Source organism: Eleutherodactylus coqui, chromosome 1 (assembly GCF_035609145.1).
Source record: "Eleutherodactylus coqui strain aEleCoq1 chromosome 1, aEleCoq1.hap1, whole genome shotgun sequence".
NCBI lineage: Eukaryota > Metazoa > Chordata > Amphibia > Anura > Eleutherodactylidae > Eleutherodactylus > Eleutherodactylus coqui.
In genome coordinates this window covers 121975628-121981627 of record NC_089837.1, presented here as the reverse complement: position 1 = coordinate 121981627, position 6000 = coordinate 121975628, and the positions used below count along the sequence as shown (strand labels likewise).

Sequence of the window (6000 nt, the reverse complement as noted above, 5' to 3'; positions counted from 1 at the left end):
CGGGAACCAGGGTCTCTTGGGCCAGAATGGGGCCACCAGGATAACGGAGCCTGGGGACTCCTGAATTTTTCTTAGGACTCGAGGAATCAGGGGGATAGGTGGGAAGGCGTATGCAAGGTCCCAATCCCAGGCCTGGGATAGTGCATCTATTCCCAGGGAGCCCCCGTCTGCTCCCATGGAGAAAAACCGGGGACACTTGGTGTTCTCCCGAGAGGTGAACAAGTCCACCTTGGGTGTCCCCCATCTCTCTAAATTTAGCTGGAACGCGTGTGGATGTAGAGTCCACTCCCCGGGGTCTATCTTCCTGCGGCTGAGATGGTCCGCCATGGAGTTCTCTGGGCCCCTTACGTGGTACGCTGTGACGGAAGGCATCCGCTGCTCTATCCACCCGAGAACTTTTGCCGCCAGGTCTTGGAGTCGGGGGTTCCGCGTGGATCCCTGGTGGCGGATGAGGGACACAGTTGTTATGTTATCCGAAAAGATCTTAATGTGTCTACCCCTGATCTCTGTCTCGAGGCCCCGAATGGCCTTCCAGACAGCGCAAAGTTCTTTGTAGTTGGAGGATTGAGCAGCTTCCTCCCGGTTCCAGCCCCCTTGGACGTAATGACGGCCTAAGTGGGCCCCCCAACCAGTTGCACTTGCGTCAGTAAAGATGGATACTGGGGATGCGGGGTACCAAGCCGTGGCTCTGGCAAGGTTAGAGATAAAATCATCCTTGGAATGGTGGATGTCTATCTTGTAGGTAAGGACGACTTTCCGATCCAGGGAGCCGGGGGATTTATCCCAGTTGTTTAGGATAAAGTCTTGGAGGGTTCTACAATGTAACTGGGCCCAAGGGACTACCTGATGCAAGAGGTCATTAGGCCGAGGACCCTCATGCCTCTCCTAAGGGAGACTTTAGTGGTTAGAGAAAGTGCCCGACACTCATCCTGGATCGTTTTTTGCCTTTCTAGGGGAAGGGATGAGCACTGATGGTGTGAGTCCAGAATCACTCCCAGAATTTTTTTTTTTTCTTTCTGCTCGGGCAGAAGACTGGATTTAGAGGAGTTGATGATCCAGCCTAATGACTCAAACAGACGGAGTGTGAGGTTGACCTGGAACTGGAGTTCTGAAGCCGATCCTGTTATGATCAGGAAATCGTCGAGGTATGGGACAATCAACACCTTGTCAGTGCCGCCACCATCTCTAACACCAGTTTGGAGAACACCCGGGGTGCGGAGGAAATCCCGAACAGCAGGCACGTAAATTGAAAGTGAGAGACAGAGCCATCTATCACCAAGGCAAAACGCAGAAACCGCTGGGAATCTATGTGTATACGGACATGGTAATATGTGTCCTTTAAGTCCACGGTGGCCATGACACTATCCGGCGCAATTAAGGGGATTGCTGACCGCACCGATTCCATTTTAAATCTTTGATACGTGATAGATTTATTCAGGAATTTCAGATTAATTATAGTTCTATAGGATCCATTGTTTTTTTTTTTTTGATTAGGAACAAGGGGGAGTAGCACCCCTTGAATAGTCCTTCTGCGGGAACCCGAGTGATGGCCCCTAGGGACAACAGCTCTTGCACCCCCAACTGGAGGGCCTGAGCAGACGCAGGTGACTGGCAGGGGGTGACTATGAACCTCCGGGGAGGAAATTTCAATTTTGTAGCCATGCGAGACTAGGCGTAAGGCCCAGGGATTGGAGGTCGCCTCGTTCCATCTAAGGGCGAACCCTTTCAGTCTACCCCCTACTTGTAGGATCCGGGAAGGCAGATTCTCACCCTTTCCGCCTTTGGGATAGGACCAGCGTCCGGTTTTCCCTTTCCCCTTGTATGCTCTAGAGGGAACAAAAGGAGGAGGGTAGGAGGAGGAAGCCGCTTAAACGATTTCTCCGATGGTAGTCCCTGGCTCTTATCCGATGCCTTCTCTAGGAGAGTATCCAAGGAAGGCCCGAAGATTCTGTGTCCTTGGGAGGGCAGGGAACAGAGTCTATTCTTGGAGGCGTTATCTCCTGTCCAGGCCTTAACCCAGACAGCCCTCCTGCTGTGTTCGAGAGGGCTGCTGAACGGGCCCTGAACCTCACTGACTCCATAGAGGCGTCTGCCAGGAAGCCGGTTGCCTCTGGAGGAGGGGAAGGCAGCTGGAGATGTCCTCCCTAGAGCCCCTCTGAGAAATCAGCGTCTGGAGTTGGTCTAACCAGACTGACATAGATCTCGCCACAGATGTGGCCATGATGTTGGCTTTGACGGTCAGGGCCGCGGTCTCCCAGGCCTTTTCCATCGCAGAATCCACTCTGGTGTCTAGTGGATCCCGCAGTTTGGAAATGTCCTCAAAGGGGAGGGCTGCTTTTTGAGACCCTGGCAACCGCCAGATCCCCCTTAGGGACGGTTTCTAGGAACTCGATATCTTCTGGTGTGAAGACCATCCGATCTTTGAATTCCTTGGACAGGAAGAATTTCTGATCTGCCTGTTTCCACTCTGTCAGGATCAGCTGTTTTAAAGTGTCATTAACTGGAAATGACGGTTTTGGCTGTGGTAGGCAATCCTGAAAGGATGGCTGCTGCGGCACCTCTTTCTCCACCTGCATGGTGCGCCGGACTGCAGTTAACAGCTGACCCAAGTCCACCGATGAAAAGAAATACTTCCTTGTATCCTTCATGGGCGGCATGGATTCTGAAGGAGAATCTTCTAGGACCTCCTCAGAGTCTGACTCTTCCATTCGTGCCCGCCTTACCCTTTCCGTGGGGGGCGGCAGAGAAAGAGAGGAGAGCGAGGCTTCAATCTCCTCGCGGATCATGGATCGGATGTCCGACATGCCCGAGGAGCCCTCTTTGCGGATCACCTTCTCCGTAGGGTCCGCGCATAGTGGCTTGGTGTGGCCCTCTTCTAGCCGCCGCAAGCCAACTGGACATTTGCGCACTCGCTTTTTCGCCTCTCTAACCTTTTGTGCATCTCTGTCCTAAGAGACGGAGACAGCAAAAAGGACTTCCAGCACCAGATCCTGATGTCTCAATCCTCCCTCCCCGGTACTCCCAAAGCAGTCTACTCACCAGCAGGCTGCTTTCAGTGTCCTCTCTGGCTGACATCTTCAGTAAGGTGCAGTCAGGAGAGATGCAGAGGAATCCAGTCCTTTTAAATTTTCAAATTTTCAAATTTGGCGCCGACACGCCCCCTTTAAGTGAGGCCCCGCCCCCCGTGATGCGGCCGCGCTGACGTCACGCCGCCGCGCCGGACCCGGGGGATACACCGCATACACTGGGACACCGCCAACCAGCACACTCGTGGGGACGCCCGCCGACCAGCACACACGTGGGGACGCCGACCGGACCCGCCGCCTAGGAGACACACATGGCGCTATATGGAACGCTTCACGAATTTGCATGTCATCCTTGCGCAGGGGCCATGCTAATCTTCTCTGTATCGTTCCAATTTTAGTATATGTGCTGCCGAAGCGAGCACTTTTTTTTTTTTTTTTTTTTTCGAGCGCTGCTGGCATACCTCTCTAGACGTGGATCCCTGGAGACACCGGCGTCCGAGCCTGCAGGTACCGGGGCTGCTTCCTACCGGTACGACAACCCCACTGGGCAGCGTACCGGGGGAGGATTTTCCCACTGGGGGAACATTGCTGGGTAGATCCTGCGGGTGAGGGTCCCCTCGTAGGGTCTCACCCGCGCAAGCCCTGCCAGCCCGAACAGAGAGTCGTCCCCCCACGGGCGGACAGGCTGCATGGGAGTCTTCTTTCTTCATTCACCTCCAGGATACACCTGGAGGCCCGCTTGGACTGTCCTGTAGGGACAGGAAGACACTGGTGAGCCGGTGGTGGGAGTTGCCTTTTGTAGTTTCCGCTTCCTGTCCCAACAGGTGTCCAGCAGGCAACCTCCATGTGTATGCTGTCAGGATGACGAGGGGAAATATACTTACCTGTCCGCCGCTGCCGTGACCCCCGCGGGGATGAGGAACACATCTGCCGCATGTGGCAGATGTTTCATTCATCCCCGCTAGTTAAAAGAATTCCCTGCTGCTACATCTGCCACATCTGTGACATATGCAGCAGAGGAATTTTTCACTTCTCTACCACAGCTGTCACACATGCCAGCTGCGGTAGAGGATTCTGCTGCTGGCAATTTATTTCAGGAAAGGGCTTTAAATATAAGCCCTTCCCTGAAAATCAAGTAAAAGTGGTTTAAAAATCTAAAAAATTGATACTCACCTTGCTTCAGTTGCCGGGGCACAGCTGCGTCTTCTCCTGCTATCCCCTGCACTGTGGTGCTGATCTATCAGCAGGCGGGGATTTAAAATCCCCGCCTGCTGAAAGAGCTGAATGTGAGTGCTTAGCCAATCACAGGCAGCTCTCACCCGTCATTCATTTGGAGAAGACGTGGCTGAGCCCCGGTAGCTGAAGCAAGGTGAGTTTTTTTTTTTTAACCACTTTTACTTGATTTTCAGGGAAGGGCTTATATTTAAACCCTTCCCTGAAATCAATTGCCAGCAGCAGAATCCTCTACCGCAGCTGACATGTGTGACAGCTGCGGTAGAGAATTAAAGAATTCCTCTGCTGCATCTGTCACAGATGTGGCAGATGTAGCAGCAGGGAATTCTTTTAACTAGCGAGGATAAAGGAAACATCTGCCGCATGCTGCAGATGTGTTCTTCATCCCCGCGTGGGTCACAGCAGGTTCACACGGGCCCACTATCCACAGGCTTTACCTGCATAAACAGAACAACAAACGACAAGCAAACGATTTATCATTCGTCGATCAGTCATTGGCGCTGCTGAGGGTGCATGCACACGGTCTTTTTTCTGATTTTCAGGATGCAAAATTGGTATGAAAATCGGAAGGAAATAGCACTCATTCATTTGAACGAGTGTACGCCATTGAGTAACAAAAACCCCCAAAACAGACGAGTGGTCCAAGTAAAAGCTATCACAGCATGACAGATGTTAGACAAGAATAGCACGTCAGTGTGCAGTCTCTGAAACAACGGATAATACATGGACACCATGACTGCGTGCGGCCCAAGAATCTCACGGGCAACTTTTTTTCAGTCCGTGTGCGAGTACCCCGACACTGAATAGTTTAACACAATCTATCGTTATCAAACACACTGTGATACACTCCGGGGGTTCCGTAGCAGCTGCTGAAAACAGTGCAGAGATGGAATCCCCAAACTGAAACAAACGGGGTCATTCACTGCTATTAGTTTTACAAGGTTCACGATTGTTTCCATTATGTTTGGGGTATAGAATAGTGTAATTACCTATGTCATTGCAGCTGCTTTACTGCCATGTGCAGGCAGCTATAAGACCCACGCACAAGACTATTCAGGACCAATGTCACAAACAATATATTGCAAATACAGCCTCACAGAGACTTTGTAACCAGGGAGGCCAGAGTCGCTAGCCAATAATAGAAATGAGCAATTTATAAGACAATGTATCAGTTATCTTCTATGCAAATCTCTCTGTACAGGCAAATCTTTAAAGAGGTGACCTTTTATTAGACTCTGGCTGCCACAGTCCAGTCATACGGCATGAAAGTAAGTATTGTTTACAGATATACATCTAATGTGTATGGATACCTTAAAGGGGTGGTGCCAAGATGGCATCTCAGTTATATGCCCTATTAGGTTCACAAACTCCCTCTATTGCCTGAACAGAGAGCCACGCTGTAAGGGTAGCCAGGTCGATTTATGTGAAAGCCTGTCGTCTAATACTATCTTTCCCCTACAGCGGATGCTGCCATGAAAATGACTCACTGGCCAAGGCTTTTTCCAGTAAAATTAGCTGCATGCTGGGGGGGGCGATTGTCCAGGGGACTCTATTCTGAAAGGGGTAATTGCATGTTGACACAATACCTTAATGCCACAAGACATAAGTTTATGCCCTGGCAGGGTGATAGTCAAAGCAACAGGACATAAACTCACATTCAGTGGATGGCGCAGGCTCAGAAGCAAGCCCATACCATTCCGCAGCAGGAGGCCGGCTGTGATTGACATACGGCCTCATGCTA

The 6000-nt window shown here is 51.3% G+C and overlaps 1 non-coding gene across 1 annotated transcript; it reads right to left on the bottom strand.

The window, feature by feature from the left end:
- Positions 1-3341: 3341 nt before the first annotated feature.
- Positions 3342-3448, bottom strand: LOC136593986 (U6 spliceosomal RNA). Its single transcript, XR_010788437.1, has one exon. It is a non-coding gene; the product is annotated as a U6 spliceosomal RNA (small nuclear RNA).
- Positions 3449-6000: the final 2552 nt, after the last annotated feature.